The following is a 24,667-nucleotide window of genomic DNA, read 5'->3' as shown; positions in this document are numbered from 1 at the left end:
CTTGGGGCCCGGTGGTTAGCAGAAGGTCCCATCAGGCTTAATGAACGTTCGCATTAGTAAAAACCTTGGGTCGGAAGACTTGGCTCCATCTCTCTCGTGATGATAAACTGACAGACGTAAAGCCCATGTTTAGCTGGAGTTCCCTAACTGCACGAATGCTTACGGCAGTCGCTGGAACCCCAGCCATGGGTCGCAGGAATGGCAAGTATGAGCAAGAGGCAAAGACTTAATGGAGCCTGGACTCTGGAATAGGTGTTTGTAAGGGAAAGGGGTATAACTGGGGAGCCAAGACCTCCACGAGCCGGGTAGCGGCAACCTTAATGCTTGAGCGTAGCCCTTAGCTACTGCAGGGGTGAGTGTACTTCCGGCAGATCCTGCTGCTCCTCTCACCTTGTTTTCCTGCTGGTGGAGTTTTGTGTATGTTGCTCATGGTGTTAATCAAACGCTACCTGTCTCTTGCCGATTTAATCTCCAAGTCCCCACCAAAGAACATGCCCGTTATTGCACATTGCACCCCCAAATTAATCCTTTTCCTTTCTTCTTAATCCTTATCCCTTGCCTGCAGCCCCACGTACAGCTCGGAGCGAGTGGTACTCGGCTCGCTTTTCAGCGTCTCGCTGCACACACTTGGATCCTGGCTCGGGACCAGAGAACCAGAGCAAAATGGTTCAGCTTAGAAGAGTATTTCCGGATGAAGGAATAACGTGAGATGAAAGGGAAGTGTGGAATAGAGCGTTTCAAAAAAGGAAGCCCTGACTGCCAGCGTTGTCTGAGCTTGGCAAAGAGGGCGGTCCAGAGGGTCAGCTGGAGGCTGCCCGGCAACGCCGGGAAAGATAATGGTTCACTCCCCACCCGCTCTCTGGGGCTCAGCAGCGTCCCTGTGCAGCGGATGATTATGAAGGCCTTTCACCTCCTTGATGAGGATACGTTGTGCGTGGGAAGTTTGAGGACGGTGACTCAGGTGGAGAGTTCTTCAGTGATCCTACAGAGACAAAGCACTTTCTGGCAAGTCAAGTGTGCCGAACGTCTTCTGCAGGGCTGTGTCTGGAGTGACGCTGGCAGAGGGTCCTTCCCTTTTTCTAGCCAGAGGATGGGTGCTTTGGTTGTGCCGTTCCCCAGGTCATGGTGCTAGCAGCAGCAAGAAGGGGTGTGTGCTGTTCAGTCCCACTAGCCTCTGGCTGCCGGTGACCCTGGAGAACCAAGCAGAGCCCACTAAGAGTCCAGCTCTTGTTGAAGCATGGAAACAAGCTGAGAATCCCTTGCCACCGAAGTTCATCAGACCAGTGGGCTTGTGGACAGCAATGCCCCTGGAAGCTCATCTCTGCTTTAGATGACGTTACTTTCATGAGCACACCTTCGGTCACCAAGTAATATTCTCTCTCTCTCTCTTGTGCGTGTGCGTGCGTGTGTGCGCGCGCGCACACACACACACACACACACACACACACACACACACACACACACACACACAAAGATTCTCTTGCGGAGAGCCCATCTGAAGGCTTTGCTCTGGGGAGAAGTGAGCCTTTTGCTGCAGTTCAGAGTGTTCTGGGGTGAGCTCAAGAGTCCCCCTACCTCCCCTGTTCTGTTTGGCTTGCTTGGTGCTCACCAGACTTGTTAGCACGTTCAGTCTAGACGCACGCTAGTGGGATGCGTGTACTTTACCAGCAGTCACGCCCTAGGGCAGGGCTCTGCAACCTGTGGCTCCGGAGCTGCGTGTGGCTCTTTAAGGACTTTTTTGTGGCTCCCCGTGCTATAATTGCAAAGGTTAAAAAAAAAATAAATAAAAACAAACTGATCATTATTGATAAATGGTGCATGTGGAAAAGTCCGAAAACGAATAACTCGTGTCCAAGTAGCAAACCATACGTGATCTTGAAAAGGTGAATAATGTCCCCCCCCTTGATATGTGCAGTGCATTGTGGGATAGGATTCTGTATCTGTGTTTTGAATGTGTTGCTGATAAAGTTTTGATTTTTGCAAAGGAAAAGGGAGCTTGCGGTGTTCCTGCTGGGAAGGGCAACGTGCATTTTAAGAAAGAAAACGGAAATTAAACATGACCTGAAACGGGCATCATTAAAGTGGGGCTGGAGCGGCTTCTAAAAAGAGGAAAATCAAAGCTGAAAACAGAGAATTTCAAACTGAATGGCCCCAACCCTTCGCATTTATGTCGAGTTCGGTTGCGCTCGCTTTATGTCTCGTTTACAATGAGAAATTTGCCAGCAAGGAAAAAGGCCACCTCGAGAGACTGGGTACATAGTTTGTGAGCGTCCTGCAGTAACCACGTATCGCATTGCAAATCACTGGGTGCACGCTGTTCTTTAAACAGGGCTTACAAAAAGCATGGTTTAATGTTATTTATTAAGGACCATCTCGTAACGACGTACATTGCGGCTCTTAAACTGATCTTTTTACTGAATTTGGCGGGGCGGGGGGAAGGCTGCTCTTTCTATTTGGATTGCTGACGCCTGCCCTATGGCGCGAGGTGGCTTCTGATTCAGCCGTTTGCCTGCCTGTGGGGCGAGGGCTTGTTTACCTGCCTCGTTGGAGTGCTTGTCACAGATGACGCTTTTGCACGTTTGGTGAAATTCCCCTCTGCAAAGCACCTCTGCTCTCCAAAGAGCCAGGGTGCTTCTTGGAATGCTAAAAGACTGCACACGCATGCTAATAAGCTTACCCGAGATTGCCGCCCCCTGTTCCAGTCAGCGCCCTGGCAAGCGATCAGACCTTCAAACCTCACTGAGGTTTTTCTGTGGCCACGAGTTCCTAATAGTCGTATGTCGCTCTCTTTCCACGTTGCGCGTCTGGGAACATCTAATCTGCAGACAAAGGACGGAGCATTGGACGACTCGGTTCTTGCATAACTGGCGCATGGGTGTACACGCTGTACGCCGCCTCCAGAGACTTCCTGGGAAAACCACCTCCCTTTAAAAGTTTGTTCTTGCCGGGCCCATTGTCTGCCCTTCGCAGCTCACAGTGCTTCCCAGAAACCTCATTGGCTGAGAGACAACCGCCCAATAACGCACAGCCATTTGCCCTGTTAATACGCTGAGCTCTGACGATGCTTCTGTTTGTTCAGTGAAGGTAAACCATATTGAATTCAGGTTTGTGGGGTCTATTGCAGGAAATCGCCGTGTTTTGTCATTAGCGCTGTGAGACGCAGTATCCCCAAGTGGCTGGAACCGTGGCTTTGTGTCTGAGCTAAACGAAGGACCTTGCAGCAAAGCAGCAGCTAAGGAGAGTCTAGTGGTTCTGGGCCTACTCTGGGACACTTGGATTCAGTGTTTTGCCCTGCCCAGGCGTGTTGTGTAGCCTCAGGCAAGTTATTTAGGCCTAGATGCACAAACGAGGCGTAAGCCACAGCTGAGTGGAGGTTCTGAGGGTCAAAATTTTGGATGTAGGCACCTAAAGTCCTTAAGTTTCTGCTGGTAGAGGCCCCTTGGCACATAAGTCTGACTAGCTATGGCCCTGTTTGGTAGCTGTGCTCAGAAGCTGCCTGTTGGGTGCAGCCCCACGCATGGCAGAGGGAGAGGTGTGATGGGCGCTTGCCTGCAGCTTGTGGGGGACACAACTTCCCTGTAGAGCAGGCTTTAAATTGGCAAGTTGGCCAAATCAATGCCCAAGATGTTAGGTTAGGAAGATGGGGCAGGTGTGGGGTACAAGGGTGTTACAAAGCAAGTGGCTTCTCCAGTAGAGAACAGCTGCTGCTTGCTAGGCAGAGGGGGGAGAGCTTTTCCCTCTCCGCAGCACGTTGGATTGTTTTTGCTGCCTGCAAAGCTTTCTCATGGCCGTGCTCGCTCTGCTGTCCTCTGCTCTGCCCTGCCACGGCACTGCCGCCTGGGCAAGAGCTGCCAAGAGGAGCAGGAGATGAGAGGTTTTGCTAACTCCTCGGGCTGGAGAAAGGGAGAATCCCCTGGGATCGTCCTGTGCCAGTTGTGACAGTCTGAAGCCCCTCGTCTTGGAGGAACTCAAGCTGTTACTGCCCTGAAGTTCAGGGAACGGCAGGCAGAGGCCCCCCAGGCAGTGTAACTCCCTAGGCAGGAAGCTCTGAATCTTAGCATGGTCCAGGCATAGACAAGGGGCCCAGGTCCAAACAGCTGGGGAAACAGATCTGCCCTGGGCCCCTGTGGGGTGGGCCCTCCTCTGGAACTGGAAAGAATGCAGAGTCCTCCTGCATTGGAGTGGATTGAGCCCTCAGGGTGCTCGCACTGCCGTGGCTTCCTCGGGGTGGGCCAGGCAGCCTCTGCCGGTGCTTGTGGCTCGTAAGACGTGACTCCAGGGAGTGGCCGACGCCCAGAGCGCGCCTGGAAGGTGCCGTGCAAATTTCTCCCAGATGCTTTGCTCAGGGCATCGGTGTTACCTTCTCACACCGCCTGCTTTCTCGGGTCTGGCCCATACTCTGCTCCGCAGGTGCATCTTCCTCCTGATCGGAGCCCTCCTCTGCTGTTCCAGTCCTGGTCCCGTCCTCCTTCACCTCTGCCCCCCAGCTGCTCTTCCAGTGCTAGGTCCCTCCCCTAGCCCAGCTCTGCCAGGCTCGTCGCTCTCTGCAAGCCGACCTGCTCTGTCCCACCGGCGCTCCCTGCCATTGCGGCTGCTGGTGCCTTCGGCGTGCTTTCCCACACGTGGATTTGTTTGGCCACTCGGGGAAGCATTCCCGATCCCTCTGGAGCTTTAGTTGAGAACATCAAACTCATGACATGCCATGCAACCTGCTGTGACCTAGCCGCCTGAGTTAGGCTGGCCCGGCCCACCCCTTCCTGCCCTGTGCGCAGCATCTCACGTTCCGGAGACCTCAGGAGCCCTCTCACTGACGTCTCCTACCAATGAGGCTGGTGTGTGTTTCTTCCTCCCCTTTCCCACCCGCCAGTCTAATGCACGCCGAACAAAACTCTGGTTTGTTTTCGTGTGAACCGTTCTACTTGTACTGGGCAAAGCGGGGTGGGGGGAAAAGCCTAGCCTCTTTGATAAACTGTGATATGAACTCAGGCGTAATCCAAACAGCTGTGATCTTTACAAGGGATGCTTCTGTGCTGGGAAGCAGGGAAGTCTGTGAAATCGCTCTGAGCTGCCTGCCAAGATGGCTCTCTGGCCAGTTGCCCTTTGTGCTTTAATGAACTGTGCATTCTCCCCCGCTTCCCCTGCTGCCTCGCCGAAAGAAGTAACCAGAGAGTTTTATTTTTATCGTCCAAAAAGAAAACCCCAACCCGGGTGTAATTTAGCTCCGTGAGCTGTGGCAAATTGAGGCAGAGAGCAGAGGCAACGGATTCAACTTAAAGGACCAGGCTGCTACATTCCAACCTGAAGGGTCCTTTAGAGCCTGGTGGGATGGATGCAGAGACCTGGTTCAGGCCTACCGCCAGGGGCTTTTCTACACTACTACAGATCGCCCTGCTCTGGGCTGATCTTCTGAGGTTCAATTTCGTGCGCCTAGCCTGGACATGCGAAATTGAGCTCTCAAGGATCACAGTTGACCTCTGTACTTGCAAGATGCAAGCAATAAAGGGGCTGACGGGAGAAACTCTCCCGTTGACCTTCCCCTGTATAGGCAGACAAGTTAGCCAAGCTCAGATATGTTGATTTTAGCCAGAATTGCGTCTCTGTGCCCAACTTTCTTGGTCTAGTATTATATGAGTGATGAGCCTGGACAGAGTTGGGTCAGGGGAGGGACCTCAAACTGGAAGAGCAGCTGCGGTTAGACACGTACGCTGAGTCAGTTGCCCTCTCTCTACGTTCTTCTCCACCTTAGATGGTCGGCATGATGCTAATTTGCATGAGTGCACGTTTATGTAAGAGTCATTAGTGTGCTCGGTCGCCCGCGTGGTTTCTGCTGGCTTGGCAGGGGAACCAGCGGCAATCCGTGCGGTTTGTTGGTGGAGTTGAAAGTTGGATTAAATTTTAATTGCTCTGCAAGATGACCCAAAGAAAACCTGCATGTCAGGCAATAATTGGGAGAGAGCAGCTTTGCTAAGCCGGCCAGCTCTAGCCATGAACAGATACTCTTATTAACCTTTGCGGCCCATTTATAACGTTATCAGCCGGTTGACCACTGAGCCGCTCTCTTTCCATTTCCCTCTTCCCCCAAATTATCCTGCCATCCTTCTCTCCTCCAGTGGCCTCCATCCCAGCTCCCCAGCTCTAATCTTAACCTCCGCATCCAAGCACTGGAACCCAAAGGTACAGTGACGTGTTCGTTAAGTAGCGCTGTAAGGATTGGACTCGTCTTCTGGTGCACGCGCCATCAGAGGTAGCAAAGAAGTGCTTCGGTGGTGCCTTGATGTTTGCTGGATTATGCTAATTTGTGGCAGGAATTAATGTCTGTGATGAGAGTGATCCTGCTTCTCCTGATGCAATAGGCTCAGCAGCTGAATGCACAGGTGCTCTGGTGTCTCAGCAGCCTTATGGCTCAACCGCACCCTTGCTGTGGTGGAGCAGTGGTGCCTACTGTTGGGGGTTAATATACGGCATGAATGCTGCCAGATGATCTTTGGAGAAGGCTTTGGCTTCTGGCAGATGAGATCAGTCCGGCTCCTTTCCTCCTGTGGGGGGTCCTGGACCCCAAGTGCCATTGTGTTTCCATCCCTACACCGCCCTCCACGGCCACGTGGAACCCTGAGCGCGCTGTGAAGTTGCAAGCTGCTGCTCACGACCTGAGTGTATGGCTGCTTCTACGCAGCGAAAGCTTCGCGAGCCTGGGAGGGGGTGGCCCTTGATAGGGTTGAATATAGCATAAGAAATTGACTGTCTCTGAAGCCAGCCAGACCTGCAAGCCAGGAGGCAGGAGAGAGGATCCTACAGGAGCTAGAGTTTACAGCAGATGCCTGTATTGAGCAAGCTGGAAACAAGTGCAGATTCCACACAGGCAATGACTCTCTCCAACCTTCCTGCCATGGGATGCCAGCATCACTGCCTGGCAGACCCTTTGTTGCAAGGATCCCCCTGCCCGTAGTGACAAATTAAACTTGGGAACCTCTTGGGCTTTGGACCAGCACCACGACTGGCAGTGCAAATAGGGGACTGAAAGCAGAGCCTTCTGAGAAGCCCTTCAGCGCCACCCTTTCCCAGGGGCTTGTGACGGTGTCCATTTTAAAATGCCCCCAGCCTGCTGTTGACATCAGATAACTGTCCTCCTCGCTCAAATTGCTCTGTGACCCAGATTGCTCCAAGCTGCCTAGAAGAACTGGCTGTATTTTCCTGGAAGAAAAATGGAAAACACATGTGAATGGGCTGGAATTAATTAAGGCCGTGAAAGTGTGGAGGGGAGGAAGAGGAGGTGCCGGCTAGGAAAGAGGGAAAAAAAAAAGAGAGCTTGCAAAATGTGCAAGGAGTTCTCCATGGGGCAGCATCCCTGTTTGCGTTCTTTTTTAGAAGGAGGGCAGGTTTTTCCTGGTAGGATTCCTAGCCCCCTCCCCGTGCCTCCCCACCCCCAGTGAATGCTGAGCAGACTGCAGGGGCGGGCTGAGGAATTGGCTTTCTCTGTGAGTGCAGCAAACTTAGCTTGGAGAATTAAGACGGAAGATGAAAGAATGTGCCCTGTGCCTGGGGACTCTGAACAACTGTTCTAACGCGATTGGCCCCGTGTCTCCTGTCTGGGTGAGCCAGGCTCAAGTCACCTCTTAACTCGGAGTTCCATGGCGTTACTGCGGTTCACGCCCATGCAAGAAGAGAATCGGGCCTGTGTGAAGCAGTGGGGTCGCTGGCCCCGGTGTCTACTCAGAGCTCCTGCATGTGATTTAAAGCTTCCGTACCCAGTTCTGCTCACCCAGGGCAAGTAAAGGGATGGAGCAGAGAGAGGCTTGTTTGACCCTCCCTTGAACGCAGTGCGGGTGACTCAGTTGGTGCTGCTCAGCCTGGAAGATGCTCATGGGGGCCTTGTGATGGTGCTCCAAGGTCAGGATAGAAGAGGTCAAAGTAGGGAAGTGCTAACTGTGAGCGTACCAGAGACTAGTATAACCTGCATCAGTCCTGATTATGCCGCTCATGTGTTGTCCTCTGAGCTGCCGCAGCTCTTGGGCACTTCCTGGTTTCGCATTACTTGTTGGTGGAACAGGACGCGTCGTTACCTGGCAGGGGAGTGTACCGGGGAAGGGAGGGGAAATCCGTCCGGACCAAGGCTGTTTTCTTGCCCTCCTCTTGCAAGGGGCTTCTAGCTCAGTGGTCTGAGCATTGGCCTTCTAAGCCCAGGGTTGTGAGATCAGCCCTTGAGGGGCCATTTAGGGATCTGTGGCAAATAGATTTGAAAAAAAAAAACCCCAAACTGTCAGGGATGGATAGGCCCTGCTGTGAGGGCAGGGGACTGAGCTCAATGACCTCTGAGGGTCCCCTCCAGCTCTCTGACACAGGTCTGTCTCCATATCTTTCATAGACTCGCTGGCTATGCTTTGTTACAGGCCTCCAGGGCCAAGCTGAGCATCTTGGTACCTCCTGGAATCCTTGATGGCAAGGTGCCCCCCAGACATCTGCTTTTCCACTTCGCGCCTCTCCAGCTCGAGGTGATGCCAGACGCTCGTTCGCTCTTGGCCCGCGGGAAGGACGGGCTGTGAAGGCTGCCGTTGGGAGAGTGCATTGGCATCCCCGTTAGTCGTATTTTCTGCGGGTTCGGGCTGGACGCCGAAGCGTCGCTTGGGCCGAAACACAGCCTTGGAGAGTCTCGCAGCTGCCGCAAACTTCCAAGCTTAGTGCAAGTTGTTCTGCCCCGCCTTGTTGATCTTCTTTTGCTGCTTTCCTGGTCCTCTTGCTCCACGCTGTTCCTCCACACGCAGGTTGGCCTGCTCCTTTGCTGCTGCTCTTGTGTCTAGCGTGCCTGGCCGGCTGAAATTGCATCTTCCTCCCCAGGCAGCATCCTCCTTGTGCTCTGATGTGTCTTCCTGCGGTCATATGAGAGAACCGGGGCAGAGTTCCCCTGGGGCAAACCAAACAGACGGAGGGCCTTTCGGGCCATTCAAGCGGAGTTTGTGGGTAGAGCCTCCGTTCTTGTGGTGAGGGGAAATCTGCATTGATTCATCCTGGGTTGGGCTAGTGGATTTCCCACGCTCCAGCTGTGTAAAGTAACCAGTGGGCTTCATGCACAAAGCTAGAGGGTGTGATAAGCTTCAGAGGAGCCGGCGATCGCATTTGATGCCTCTAAAATGCGGTGTTTTTCTGCAGTTGGAGGCTGGAATGCTGCCTGGGGGTCTCGTAGAAGAATCTCTGCAGGCTCGTCTTCTGCTCTGTGAGAAAATCTGTTCTGATCCTTTTCTCCCTACGCCAGCCCTGCAGAAGTGCATACAGATTTATAACATGCAAGGGGTGTGTGTGTGTGTGTGTGCGCGCGCATAGCTGGCTCTCAGAAATAATAATCTGGTAGTTAAGGGTCTCTGAGCAGCCATTGCTGTGATTAGATCTTAACCAGGCTGTCTGGTTGAAAGCCTCCTTACTGCAGATTCATACGGCAGCCCAGAACCACTCAAAGCAGCTGGTGTGGTCTATGGGGCACATCTAGGCTGGCCAAGTGCCTGCTTCCAGCAAAGATTGTAATGGCTGCATTGGAGCCATGAGCTTGGGTAAAGGAAAAAAAGCAGGTCTCTCTTGCTTCCACGAGCCTGGGAACAGTTGGGATAATTCAACTAATGTTGTCGAACGTGAGCAGTTCATATTTGCAGGGCTGGCTGATGTCATGCGGGGCAACTCAGCCCAGCCCAGCGGTCATTCCAAGCGCCACGTGGGCCCTCAAACGGGGCAGACGAGAACTCAGACTCCAGCAGCATGAGGAGCAAGCCCATCCTCTTGAAGAGACGTCTCCAGCACCTGTGTCTCCTGCTGCTGCTTAGGTTGCAAAAGTAGAGCCGATTTCCAAGAGCGCACAAGCTAACGCAGGTCGGCAACCCCTGGCATGGATACCAAGAGTGGGACGGGAGCCGATTTTTCATTGGTACGTGAGGCAGCAGCTCGACCCCCTCCAGGCAGTGGGAGCTTGCTCAAAGAACAACCAGCTCATGTTACCAACTACCTCCTACACAGTAAAGCTCCATATCTGAAGTCGACGAAGCGGGCCTTTGTCCACGAAAGCTTATGCTCCAATAAATCTGTAAGTCTATAAGGAGCCCCAGGACTTCTCGTCGTTTTCATCTTTATTTATTAACGAAGCTGTCAGAAGTGGGGCTATTAGTGACTTTAAAAAGCATCACCAGCCCTCGGACCGTGCGTAAGGTCAAAAGGTCAAATTTTGGCTCTCCGTCTGGGAAAGGTTGCTGACCCCGGAGCTAACAGCTTGGCTAGAGAGACTTGGTAGAACGCCTCTTTGGTCTGGAGAGATGCAAGAAACCAAACAATGGAGAGGAAGAACTGAAGATACCACAGATTGAACCTCTCTCGTCTGGCACCCTCGGAACCTGACCGGTTCCAAATGAGAGAATTTGCTCGTCAATCAGAGGTCAATATTGTCTAGCGCATTACCAACACTTCCACTGCTTACTGGGCTTTTAGAAGACATTTAAGGGTAAATTACAGCTAACGAACAACACAGAGCACTGACAACCAGGACTGGTGGCTGGAAGCAAACTTTAGGGCACTGCGGGAAACTTGGCCACGCCCATAAGTGGATTATGGATGTTGCTGGATGAGGGTGCCGGATCTGTACAATGGTAGCGGTCGGGCAACCTCACAGAGAATGCCAAATAGGAGAGTGTCAGATTTAAGACAAGAGATTAGATTTATGGCTGTGGGTCTCAATCGTTCCAGACTACCTTGGGACCACAGGGGTCTTGCCCTATGAAGAAATGAAATAAGGAAGTGTTATTGACTCCTTCTGGTAACACAAGAACTGGGGGGGTCACCAAAGGAAATTTGATAGGCCCCAAGTTTAAACAAACAAAAGTAGTATTTCTTCACTCAACGCAGTCAACCTGTGGAACTCCTCACCTGAGGATCTTGTGAAGGCCAAAATTATAACCGCATTCAGAAAAGAACGGGATAAATTCCTGGAGGGTAGATCCATCAAGGGCTGTTATGTCCAGGGAGGGTAGGCCCCCAGGGATGGAGCCCTTGATGGTTGCCTGTTCTCAATCTTTGCAGACTACTGTAGCCTTTTCAGGAGTCTGACGTGTTGTACTCCCCTCAAGTTTCACATCACTGAATTCCTTGTTCCCAAAATCAGACGTAAAAATACCCAAGTGTCGCGATGCACGGCCACTGGAAAGCTGCCGTTCCTATTTGGACCATACAGTTACGAAGTAACGCCATTGGAACGTCGCTATCGTATGTGCCTTTCAGTGGATCGTACGCAGAGCAGTGTAACCGAGGTGTCCTGATGAAATTGGAGCTTGTGCTGACTTCGCTAGTGCTTTTTGTCTCGCCTGTGTTGCTGTACCTGTGGAAGAGCTCAGCGTACCTCTGGGCGTACAAGTGCTGAGAAGCACTGGTTTCTGGTATCATACGTGGAGTGGTGTTCCCCGGTGTGGCTCATCGGCAGTGGGAGCGGAACGTGGCACTTGAGGTCACCTGCCAGCATGGCTGAGAAGTAATCCTTCGCTCCTCACCCTGCCTGTGAGCAGGGCAGTGCTACTGTGCCCCCGTGCAGATGGGGAGCTGAGGCCCGGAGACCCAAGCAATGTGCCCAAGGTCACATAAGAAGTCTGTGGCAGAGCAGGGAACAGATATCTGGTTTCTTGCATCTACGTTAGCGCCGTAGTCCCTGGGCCTTTCACTCTCTGCCCTTCCCCCAGGAGAAGCCCCCTCACACACCCCGGGCTTGGTTTGGCAAGCTGATGGCTGTTCTGCAACTCCCTGTATGCTCCTACATGGGTGGAAATAGCTCTGCTCTGAGATGTCAACCTAGAGCTTCACACTTCTGTCCGCACAAGGCACGGCCAGGCCCACCCATCACTTCAGTTGCCCTTTGCAGAGACACAGCGTCACTGACGTGGACAAGGTACAAGAGACACATTCCACTGACTCCTTCAAGGTCGTCTCAGGAGGAGCTCTCCTGTGGGGCAGGGAATGAAAAATGGTTTAGCCTTTAAAACGTCCGACCGTCATCGGGTTCTTGGAGAGCTCCGAAAAGCTCAAGTTCCCCCTTACGGCTCCTGTCTCTAAGCTGTAGCTGCACATCCCATTCCACAGCTGCTCGGCCAATGTGCTCCTGGGTGCGCGTCAGAGTCGGGGAACCCAGAGCCTGGCTATTCTCGGCTCAGTTGGGCTGCAGTGCTGGGGGGTTTCTGAGCCTTCTCCCATGCCTTTGTCAATTCAGTCCAGTCTCCCCTGCCAGGCGGTCCTGACTCAGCTCGGTCCATCCCTTTAGCAAACCCTCCCCTCTGGTTTTGTCCCTTGCCTGGTCCGTAAGGTGTCTTGTAACCCCTGAAAGCATGGAACACCCTTCTCCCCCACCTCCGCCGGCTGCCTCCCATGCGTCGCTGGTTCCTGATCACCTTGTTCTCCCCTTCGGTGGATCCATTACCTTACAGGCTAAGCTTGCTCCCTTCAGCAGTCTACTTCCACACACGATGAAAATCTGACTGTGTGAATTGTCCCTGTTAGCAGCCAAAGCTCCGAGAGAGGGGAAGGCTGGGCCGGGGTCAGAGCGCTGGCCTAGGTCTTGAGAGATCCAGACTCAGTTTCTTATCAGTGTAATATCTGGTATGTTCTCTCTGTGCGATCTGTGGATTCTTGAACATGGAAGTTGGCCTGGGAGCTTGCTCCAGCCACTTCATGCATCATCTTGGTAATGCAGAGTTTCCAAAATTGGTGCTTTCTCCCAGGCTTCCTGAGCGACCATGGACTTATCACCTACTCTCTCTGGGCATCAGGTCCCCGCTGGGACCACAGGGGTCTTGCCCTCTGAAGAAATGAAATAAGGAAGTGTTATTGACTCCTTCTCATAACAAAAGAACTAGGGGTCACCAAAGGAAATTTGATAGGCCCCAAGTTTAAAACAAACAAAAGTAGTATTTCTTTCTCCACTCAACGCAGTCAACCTGTGGAACTCCTCACCGGAGGATCTTGTGAAGGCCAAAATTATAACCACATTCAGAAAAGAACGGGATAAATTCCTGGAGGGTAGATCCATCAAGGGCTGTTATGTCCAGGGAGGGTGGGCCCCCAGGGACGCAGCCCTTGATGGTTGCCTGTTCTCTTTACTCCCTCTGGGCCATGTGGCATTGGCCAGGGCACTGGTCCAGATGAACCTTTGTTCTTGCTCAGTGTGGCCGTTCTTATGTAGTTCACAAGAGTGCTACGGGGTAAATATTGACAGACCGATCAGCTCACATAATATGGTTATAAAGCCCAAGCAAGCTTATGACATCTAGCTTTTGGCTCCCCGGGGGCTGAGCTGGAGGCTCTCTTGTGACACCAAGGCCTTGTCTAAATGAGTGGGGACACGTAGGGTCCACCTAGGTACCACTTGCAGGGCACGGTAGGCTGAGACCCCATGGCAGTGAGACACGCCGCTTGGGGGAAGCAGTTGAACAAAGGCTTTGGCAGTAGGAAGCTGTGCTGGAGCCTTTTCTTGCAGTAAGTGGGCAGTGGAACACGGCAGCACTGGCAGTAAATGAGAGATGCACTGCTTGGGCGCAGACAGCCGTGCGGTCCCCAAAGTCCTGCCTTGTGCTTGCTCATCCGAGCAGCACCTCGCCCGTGATACCTCCATTCATGCCGGGGCGGGGGGCTGCCATGCCGCCATAAATGCACACCATAGCCGCCTTCTGCTCCAGGAATTCTAGTAGTAGGAAGCCTCTTCCACTCCATCTTGGAGCGTAGGCCATTGATGACCATTCGCCAGCGTCCCCTGTCCTGGGCGAGCTTTTCCACCTCTGACCAGGTGTGTCCCATCTTTTTGGTGTCTTTTTGGCAAGCCCATGTGTTTCGCAGGCGCCCTCTTTTCCTTTTCCCTTGTGGGTGCCAACGTAAGGCTTGCCTTGTGATGGTGCTGGTTGGCTTGCTGAGGGTATGGCCAATCCATCTCCACCTTCTCTTCCTCATTTCTTCTTCAGCGGGAAGTTGGTGAGTCAGTTGCCAACGTGGCTGTTGATGGCAGATGGCCAACGGATCCAGAGGATTTTCTGGAGGCAGTTATTGACAACCGTCCGGATTTTCTGATGGTCCTCTTCATTCTCCAAGGTTCTGCCCCGTACGGTAGGACTGATTTGACATCGGACTTGAATAGCCCGATCTTAGGCTGAGTTCTGGTCTGTTTAGAATTCCAGATGTTTTTCATGGGAAGAAAAGCTGTTCTTGCTTTCCCAGTCCTTACTCACATCACCCGCAGTGTCCCGCTCTTTATCGATGATGCTGCCCAGCGTAATAAAAATCCCCAAAACTGTGGCCACCGCCAAGTGTTTCATATGGGTCTGCTGCTGAACTCTGGTCCCACTCACCTCTGCTGCTGATGGGCAAGGAACTAAAATGTACCAACATTACGTCACCTCTTTTCTTCCAAGTGCGGCCTCGTGCCTCGCCTCCCTCTGCACAGTGGTTGATATCACCTCTAACCCTCAGTCTCCATATATGCTTGGAAGACTAGTTACTGCCCCTAGCCACCAGGAGGAAGGGGGCATACTAAGGCCAGGTCTACGCAAGGCCTTAAAGTTGATCATAGATATGCAATTCCAGCTACGGCAGTTGTGTAGCCGGAATCGACTTATCTGCGATGGACTTACCTGGCTGCTCTTTGAGGACGGTCAACGGGAGAAACTCTCCTGCCAACCTCCCTCACTCCTCCCGAGACTGAGGGGTATGGGGTAGGCTGTCTGCCTCGGATGGTTAGATTTTTGCACGTCCCCAGTAGGTGTGCAAAACGGAACCCCAGAAGATCGACCCTGACTGAGTCGATCTCCCAGGTTGTGATAGATGTGCCCTTCGTGTATAGCTGGCGGTGCCTTTTGGCTATGCTCAAAGAGTATTTTCTCCTCCCGTCAAGTACTTCCGCTCACCGCCCCCGCCCTTGCTTCTCAGCTCCTCTTCAGTGACTACCCAGCGGCTGGAATCCCCTGGAAATTGCTCTCATTCGTCAGCTCTTTGAGTTCCATCCCCTTGTTTGCTCCCCTCTGTTAGCCTGAGGGCCGTAGGCAACATGCGCCCCTGAAGCTCTTACAAACAGTGGACCCCACTCCTGTAAGCAGGCTGGCCTGGGCAGTGAACCCAGCAGCCGTTTGATTTTTCCAGGGCTGATTAGCTTCCCCCTCCACCCTGCTGTAAGATCTCTGCGACCCACACGGATGATGCACTCAGTCCTCGCCATCACATGCACTGCTCAGTTCCTGTTGTCAAAGTCCGTGGCCTTGCATAGAGCTGATAACTCATGGTCCTGAGAGTTTGCTCCACTTCCAGAGCCCCTGAATACGTTGTCTCACATTTCTTCCCGCCACTCGGACTCTCCCCCCCGTAATTCCTGAGCTCGCTTCTGCTTTTCTCGGCAATGTTAAATTCGCCTTCAAGCTGGCATAAGGGATGGACCTGAGCCAACGCCCCACATCCCCAAAGGCTGGAGCCGAGCTGGGCAGCTCAAGCCTCATGCTGTGCTGGCCCCGCTGCCTCCAGGTCAGCTCTCCTTCCCCTTTCGTGCTAAGCCCGGTCATAGCGTTTCCTTTGTTTCCTGCCACCACCTTTTCATTCATGCTTTTCTCTTTGCCTCCCTTCGATTACATCTTCGCAGCCTGCAGCAGGCAGCTCCCGGACCCAGGTTGCTGAAAATAGCTGAGCAGATGCCACTGGGGACAATTTTTATGCAAGTTCTGAAGCCTCCCTGCCCGAGCTGCAGCATCCGTACCGCTGGCGTTCATGTTGACGCTCAAGACCTGACCTCCAGGGTAGCCGTACCCTTAGGCTGCCAGGCAGCCCCTCTCCTCAAAATCCCACCTTACAACTCACTCCGCTGGTGTATCCTTCCAATGCCCAGCACATGTCCCCTCCACCACCCTACCTGTGTCCAGCCTGACCTCTTCCCATGCTGCCTACAAGGCCCACCACCATGCATCCCTCCTGAGCTTTAATATCGAGGGCATTTCAGTGCCTTCACGCTGATCAGGGCCTCTTGAGCTTTAGTAATTCTGGGCTCTGCTGAACATGTGCAGTTCCCCTTGCACTGGAGGTTTGGTTTTCAATTTTTTCCTCCCTGGCTAGCTAGTACTTTCTGGTAGTTAGCCTTGCTGCTGAGAACTTTGGCCTGTGATGCTCTGAGATAACTACCAGGCTCGTCTTGTGCCGCTCCAGTTGTCTGGATGTTTCTTCCGCACTTTTCTGAAAGCGCAGGAAAAGCTGAGCCCAAGTTTGAGACACGGTAGGAAACCTGGTTATATAGTCCTTCATCTGGGCCCACGACGTGTTCAGTGCAGGGTCGGAGAAAGTACCTTTCAGCTCTTCTGTACGTTTCTTTAACCTTCTGTCTACTTTCGCTCTCTCTGCAGTGCTTAAAAGCCAGTCCAAAGAGGAGGTCACTAGCGGAACAATCCCGAGTGAGCCACACTGAACATGGAGGGAAGTGGCATTCGTGTAGGGGTAGGGGAGCCCCAGCTATTGCCCCGCTGGGCTCAAGCGAAGAACAGGGAACTCCTTTCCCAGTTGTGTGAATACACTTTTTTGCCCACGCTGCCTTCGGACAGCAGTCTGCTCGTTCAGCAGCAGCAGCGGCGTGGCGTTCTCTTTGCCCCGGGACTGCCCGGCGACTGCCGAGCACATCGGAGCTCTTTGGTGATAAGAGCTCTCTTAAAGACCAAGCAGACCGGGGCTCCTTCCTTCTGTGAAATTCTTAAGCCATTGGCCCTCCAGACACACCCCTGAAAGTGGATAAACATCCGAGTATGAGCTGTCGTTTTTCCCTGGCTTGCAGCCAGCTCCTAACCTATTTTATTTCTAATGAAAGAAATTGTATGGGTGGAAATCAGGCTCTTGTCAGTTTCCTTGAAAATTAGGCCACAGCTGTCAGCTTGAAAGGAAAGCATCCTTCTCCAAGGAGAAATTACCAAGAGTTGCTGCTGCTTAGCCCTCGCTGAAATCTAGATAACAGCCTCGTGCCTCCGAGCAGAAAAGGGAGCGTGGAGGGCCGGAGTGGCTTGTAGGATTTCTGCAGAACTTGAGTTACAAGGTGCATCGAGCATGATGCTTCCTTCTTTCGTCACTGTTCATTCAGGGCAGGGAGGCGCTGAGCGTCCGTGGTTTGGGATGGTCTGAGCGTTCCAGGAGCTGAATTGCATGAGTCCAGTGGCCTCTGGGCACATTGTTGTCTGTCAAGTATTCAGCCCTCAGAAGTACGTGCTGTGGAACCCTAAAAAGTTCGGGGTGGCATGTCCACGGCCAGAAGCACACAGCCCATGCAGATCCCATAACTCCTCTGAATTAGTGCCCCTCCGTTTTCAGGGGTAAGATGAGCACTATTTGGCTTCCCCTAGCTGCATATTGAGGCCATGACACCTGCAGACCTTATCAGCCTCAGCTAACTGACCTTTTTTTCCTCCCCCCCAACTCCACTTCCTGCTATATAAACTCTGGATTCGGTTTTTCTACTCGGTTTCCATAAGCAGAAGTGGGTTTTACCCGGGAAGTCATCTTTCCCTGCAGCTGACACTGAAATCCAGCATCGTCTGAGCCATGCAAGCTCTGCTTTTGCCTGCTCGAGACAAAGGGTCTTCGAGAGCCGGGACATCTATGCTCCTTGTATACTGCGCAGTGGTTGTTCCAATGTTTCTGTACGCGTGTGAAATCTGGACAGGATATGAGCATTCTCTGAAGGCATTTAAACGGAATCATCAACGCCGCTTCGGGAGAATCCTAAATCCTAAAGACCCGCTTCCATACGACAATGTGGGTCTTTGCCCACGAAAGCTGATGCTCCAAAATATCTGTTAGACTATAAGGTGCCACAAGACTTCTTGTTGTTCTCGAAGCTACAGACCAACACGGCCACCTCTCTGATTCTTGGGGGGACAGGCGCATGAATGCTAGCGTCCTGGAAGAGATGACCATGACCAGCATTGAAACCGTTATCGCTCCCCAACATCCTTGTTGGACTGATCGCACGGTTCAGATGTCTGATCAGCGCCTTCCGCGACGGATCCTGTTTTCACAGCTGGAGGAAGGACAGAGGAGCGTTGGGGGACAGAGGAAGCAATATAGGGATGTCCTGAAGGCACGCATGGAAAAATGCAGCATCGGTAACGACGCTTGAGAACCTTGCCCAAGGCCGGCCCCAGTGGAGAGTGGTAATCTGGGGTGGTGCCATTGGAGAGGTCCCACCTCAATGCAGATAAGGAGAGGTGGAGAAGGAGAAAAGAGTGTCAAAAACTTCCCTGCACCCCTACTACAGCTACCAACGCCTGCACCCCCCATGGTAAGATCTGCAGCTCTAGAATCTGGCTGGTCAGCCACCAACGGACTCACAAACAGGAGGGCGAGAGGAAGGCGTCCTGCTCGTTATCGCATGATCACCAAGAGAGCCGTGGAAGCTCGTAACCTAATAAATCTGTTTAGTCTCTAAAATACCACAGGTCTGTGTGTTATCTGTGGCGTGTGGTCAGTGCCATTGCACCAGGGTGACTTTGGGCAACTGGGAAGTTAAGTAGTGGGATCTGCCCTGCTTTGTGGTATCCTTCATTTTGCGGCCAGTAAATGCTCCCTGGGGCTTTGTTCAAGGGGCCGAACTCCCTCCCTTTACAGCTCTGTCTCCTAGCGCTCGGTGAGTGGCGTCCCTGAGCTCCAGCTCCCCTCAGCCCTGCCACAGGAGGAGTAGCCTGGCTTGAGTAGCTCTCCAGCCAAGTTCTCCATCCCTGCAGCGCGGTTTGCTTTTTGCGTTGACACTGCAAGTGGTGTGTTTGGGAGCAATATACTTTTAAGCAGACTCAGCAAGGATTCAATTGCAAAATAGCAAACATCTGACCAAAGCTATTTTGCAGTTGTAGCCTTCCCCTTCCCAGTATGGAGGGCGCATGTCTGCCTTCCACATTAGCTAAACTCTCTCCAGCTATATATAGGCTTGGCAGGATGAAATTTTATTGGTAAATATCCACTAACGTCAGTCTTGCTGTACACAAGCAAAACCATGAAAAAACTTTTCCATGGATTAGACCCAACATTTACAGATCGGCAAAGTACGTGCTTAAGCCGCATTTTTCTTATTCAGGGTATTTGCTTTGCGTATTTTGACATGCGATGTCGACCATTTGCATTTTAACTTTTTTAAAGTTTTTCCTTTCATGCATCTCAATATTGGCAGCCAGGAAATAATTGACCCATTCTCCACCCTTCTAATTTCACGCAGCTGCAAATGTTTCAATTAATCTTAAAACGCAGCTTAACAATAAACATTAAGATGATCAATCAAAATTCTTGAAAAGCTTTGAGTTCTGCCAGCCTCCCTCCCCCCTCTCTTTTTTACATAACCAAACGTACTGACATTTCGCTCTTCTCTGGTATTTCTCAGTAGCTCTCAAAGCGCTTTACAAAGGAAGTCACTGTCGTGGGCAGGGGAATAGAGGCGCACAGAGCAGAGAAGGGATGTCCAAGATCACCCAGCAGGCTAATGCTGGAGGCGGGAATATAGAACCCATGTGTCATGAGTCCAGTCCACTGCTCTGTGCACTAGGCCCACACTGCCTCGTTTGCAAGCTGTCAGACTCAAGCCTGCATGGACGCGAGTCTCTTAAAATACGTATTGCCTTTTCTGGAGCTTTCTCGGCAACGTACAGCATCACTGAATCGCAGCCTCACCTGGACTGGGCCGGGGGTAACCCGGCTTTCAAACACACCGGTTAACCGTGTGCAGGGATCGTTGTATGCAAATGGTGGAGAGAATGCACTGCCCTCTAGGGCTGTCTGGTATCCGCATCTAAGCTCCTGGTTTTAAACTTTAATGAGCGTAAGCACACGTGACATTGAGTTCTCCGAAAACATCCACGCAGTGTGCAGCGGCAGTCAGTAAAGCAAATAGGATGTTAGGAATAATTAAAAAAGGGATAGAAAATAAGACAAAGAATATCTTACTCCCCCTATATAGAACTATGGTACGCCCACATCTTGAGTACTGCGTGCGGATGTGGTCTCCTCACCTCAAAAAAGACATATTGGCATTAGAAAAGGTTCAGAAAAGGGCGACTAAGATGATTAAGGGTTTGGAACAGGTCCCATCTGAGGAGAGGCGAGAGAGACTGGGACTTTTCAGTCTAGAAGAGAGGAGACTGAGGGGCGATATGATAGAGGTATATAAAATCATGAATGGTGTGGAGAAAGTGAATACAGAAAAGTTATTTACTTGTTCCCATAATATAAGAACTAGCGGAAACCAAATGAAATTAATGGGTAGCAGGTTCAAAACTAATAAAAGAACATTTTTCTTCACACAGCGCACAGTCAACCTGTGGAACTCCTTACCAGAGGACGCTGTGAAGGCCAGGACTAACAGAGTTTAAAAAAGAGCTTGATAAATATTTGGAGGTTAGGTCCATAGATGGCTATTAGCAAGGGGTAAGGTATGGTGCCCCTAGCCTTTTGTCGAAGGCGGGAGATGGATGGCAGGAGACAAATCGCTTGATCATTGTCTTCGGTTCACCTCCTCTGGGACACCTGGCATTGGCTACTGTCAGCAGACAGGATACTGGGCTAGATGGACCTTTGGTCTGATCCAGTATGGCCGTTCTTATGTTCTTACCTCGTAAATGCTATTAGGTAGTCAGTGCTACGTACCAGTGGGTCTCAAATTGGGCTCTGCAGAGCATTTGGTTGGCGATAAAATGGAGCCTGGACGCTGTAATGGCCACTAGAAATAAGGAGGGACCAAATGAGCTGCCTCCATCCACTGTCTGGAGACCGCTGCGACGATGCAGAAACAGAAGGTGTTTCCAGAGACTGGAGCTGTCATCTGGGAACGTCCACGGGGCAGGAGACTGGAGGTGCCAACCAAAAAGGAATGTCCAGAGGAGGAGGAGAAGCACGTGCGCTGGAAAGGAGGAGGTCTTGATGCAAGGAAGGGGAGATGCAGGGAACCGGGGAGAGGAGACTCGGCAAAAGGAGGCAATGGAGCCACTGAGTGATACTGTGTCATTAAATCATTAACCTTTTCCTAGTGTCGTTCTGCTGGAAGCAATTCCCAAAGGCCTGTTATGGCCAGGAGGAAGAGATGTGTCCATGAGACGGCTCTGTGAAGGGAGCACCCCAGCACCACCCATCTATAAACTCAAGTCACTAGAATCATAGAAGATGAGGGTTGGGAGAGATCTCAGGCGGTCATCTAATCAGACTCCTCCCTGCTGAAAGCCAGACCAACCCGAGCTACATTCTTCCAGCCAGGGCCTTGTCAAATGAGGCTTTTCTCCATATTCTGCTGCTCTCCTTTCTTCGTGCGTCAGGATCCTGAACTTGACCATCTCATGGTGGCTGCTGCCCAGTTTGCCACTTACTTCTACTTCCCCTACCAGTTCTTCCTTGTTTTGTGAGCAGCAGGTCAGGAAGAGCGTGACTTTAGCTGGTTCCTCCCACACAGGCACTGGGAAGTTGTCTCCAAAACCTTCCTGGATTGTCTGTGCACTTCTGCATTACCCTCCCAGCAGGTGTCAGGGTGATTGAAGTCCCCCACGAGAAGCAGGGCCTGGGATCTGGTGGTCTATAACAGACACCCACCAAGACCTTGTTGCTCTTGACTCTAATCTGAACTCAGAGCCTCTCAACAAGCTCTTCTCCAGTTACAGACTGGTGCTCTGGGCAGTCGTGTTGCTCTCTTATATACAGTGCAGCTCCTCCACCTGTTCTCACCATCTGTCCTTCCTGAACAGTTTATACCCACCCATGACAGAGCTCCAGATATGTGAGTTACCCCACCACATCTCTTATTCCTATGACATCTTAGTTCCTTAGTTGTGCCAGGACTTCCCATTCTTCCTGTTTGTTCTGAGATACAGAGCTGATTGTCCTCCTGTCTCTGTATGAATCAGCAGGCTTCCCTTCCTCCTTGCGCTTCCTCCCACTGTCCCACGAATCTATTTACCTGAGGGCTTAGGTCGCCACTTTCCAGCAAGCCTAGTTGAAATTTGTGTTCACTTGGTTAGCAAGCCGGCCTGCGATGATGCTCTCTTAGATGGAACCCTTTTCTTCCTAGCAGTGCTTCCTGGAACAACATCCCTGGTCGAAGAGTCCAACTCCCTGTCTCCGATGCCACCTGCACAACCATGCATTTACTCCTGCAATTCAGCGGTTCCTACCTGGGACCTGGACCTTTTCCTCCAATGGGGAGGGTGAATGAGAACACAAGTTACACCTCAAACTCCTTTATGCTTGTTACCCAGAGCCATGCATTCTGTAGTGAGCCACTCGAGGTCATTCTTAGAAGTATCATGGGCGCCCAGGTGGAGAAGTAGGAAGGGGTAGTGGTCTGATGGCTTGATGAGTCTTGGCAGACACTCCATCACACCCTGAATTCTAGTTCCAGGCAAACGGCACGCTTCTCGAGTTTCCTTATCTGGATGGCAGATGGATGACTCCGTCCCCCTTAGTCCTGAGAGTCCTGAAACACCACCACCCGTCTCCTCCTCTTGGGAGCTGCAATCTTGGAAATGCCACCCCCCAGGACAACGCTTCCCATGCCTCCCAATCGATGGGATCGCCATCCGTTCACATCGCTCTGACAACTCTCCTGAGCCATTTTCCACCATCATACCTGTGCAGGGAACCTGCATGCAGTTTTTCGCCTCTATCTGTATAGGGAATACATGTATTCTCCTCTTGTTTCTTCTGGAGATTCCATACTACCAGTCGTCTTCTCTGCTCTCCACGGCCCTCTGGTTCTTCAGCCTTCTGTGCCTGCAGTACCAAACTCTGACTCCTCTCCAGACAGCTTTCGTTTTCTCGGTGCTACGTCACATCGATACTTTGGCCTCTCATCCTTTTAATCTTCTCTTCTACTGTGGAGACCAGCTCACGCTTCCTACAGACGAAGCAGCTTCTGCTCCTGTCCTCTGGAGAGAGGCCAACGTGACGTGTCCTGTGCGGGTCACAGCGTCCGGTCACTCATTCTCCATGTTGCCTTCTTTCTGAGAGCCTCTTGGATGTTGTGTTTACAGCTGTCAGAAGCCCCACACACCCTCTCTCTAGCTGTCCCCCATTTTCCAACTGGCTCCTTTTTCTGTGCGTGTTGGAAGGGAATGAGCAGGCACAGGTTCTTTGCCCGTGAGTGGGTATCGGCAGTCAGCACGTGTTCCGGTTTGGAAACGTGCTGGAGAGGGAGGTGACTCCTTCCTGAGCTCCTCTGCCCGGTTTTAAACTACCTCTCCAAAGGAGCTACTCTGCGCTTCCACCGAGCGTCTGCCTCTGAGCCAAAGCTTTTATTCTTTAACTTGCCGCCACAAAGAGCGAGGACTGAGCAGCTAGGAGCCTGAGGGCTTAAATATCAAGGCATCACGATGCTGCCCAAGAGGCGCATTTAAAAAACCAGAGAGGCACTGCCAGGGTCCTGTACCGGGTCACGTTCTGGCATCTAGTTTAATTTCTGTCCATTTTAGGAGGTCCACCGTTACTTTCTGCTCCAGGGCCTCCTTAGCAAGAGCCCATTCACCCAGAGCACATTGCTCCTTTAGGGGGGTCACGCTGTTAAATTATCCATGCCCCTGTGGGTGCAGCTCCCCTCTTCTAGCTACTGTGCAGTGGGAGCCAGTGTTTCTTGACCTGTCCTCCTGGTACTTCCTGGGGCAGATCCCGTCTTCTCTTCTCTTTCCTGCTGCTCGTTAGCCTCCTGTGCAGTCCTACAGCAAGTCTGGCTTTTTCCATGCGTCTGCCTGTCTGTAAGGGGGCAACAGTCCAGCAAAATCAGCGGATTGGCCTGGCCCCTAGGAACCAGTGTATGCCCTGGTAAGCACCTGGCATGCAGCTTCAGCTGATGGAAGTCCTCGCTTTAAAATGCAAATTGGTGCCTGGTTCCTCACGAGGCAGCGGCGGGTAGAGAGGGCCCCTGCCCCAGTTGGTGGTAACAGCACTAAATTGAGCCCCCCTTTGGTTTTCCTGGAACTTCAAAACTTCACCCAGAAATCTACCGTGTTAGGCATTAAGAAGCCGCAGTCGGCAGGGTTGCCGTGGTTTCCTTCGGCCGCAGGGGTGTGCGTTTGAGGGTGGGCGACATAAATAACAATAAAATGGAGAATTACAATTTCCCTGCTTCAGTGGGACGGGAGAATCCTTCTCTCCAGTTTCAGAGTTCTCTTGACTTCTGGCTTCCTCTCTCGCCCCTCCCCGCGGTGGCCGGCTTTTATCCTGGCGCACAGAGCTGCTTCCTTTTCAAATCCCTACGGGACCCCAGCTGGATGCAGAGCTTCCTGGCTGGCCAGCCCCAGAGACGGGGTCTCTTGTCTGTGGGTCGCACTGCTCAGGCATGCAATGACAGGTGTTGGCTGGTGCTCCCACGCTGCAGCCTTCCTCGCGTTGGAACAGCCACAACCCACCCCCCGCGGGCCAGCCAGAGGGAGGAAAGGGAAGGCAGTTCTGCCTCTTTCTCTGATGCTGTCCAGAGCGGGTGGGAAGGGTGGTGAAAGGCTGCTGGAGGCGAGGCAGGGAGGCCACAGGAAGGAACTGGCGAAGCAAGGCCCAGCCGAATGGAGTTAGCGCAGGAAGCTTGGGGTGGGGCGGAAGCCGGGAGGGGAGCGGTGCTCCTTGAAGTGTGACATTAAGAGCACAGATCTGGAGCCTGCTGCAGACACGCCATGGGATGAGGGGGGAGGCAGGCGCG

At 52.3% G+C, this 24,667-nt stretch overlaps 1 protein-coding gene and 1 pseudogene across 2 annotated transcripts in view; both read left to right on the top strand.

The window, feature by feature from the left end:
* Positions 1-24,667, top strand: part of VAC14 (VAC14 component of PIKFYVE complex) — a 160,664-nt gene that overhangs the window by 96,798 nt on the left and 39,199 nt on the right. The gene's annotated exons all lie outside the window — the stretch shown is intronic.
* LOC142020940 (U2 spliceosomal RNA) lies at positions 12,564-12,728 on the top strand (annotated as a pseudogene).

Source organism: Carettochelys insculpta, chromosome 14 (genome assembly GCF_033958435.1).
Source record: "Carettochelys insculpta isolate YL-2023 chromosome 14, ASM3395843v1, whole genome shotgun sequence".
Classification (NCBI taxonomy): Eukaryota; Metazoa; Chordata; order Testudines; family Carettochelyidae; genus Carettochelys; species Carettochelys insculpta.
Note: the sequence above shows the minus strand (reverse complement) of the source record. Positions and strands in the feature narration are given on the sequence as shown.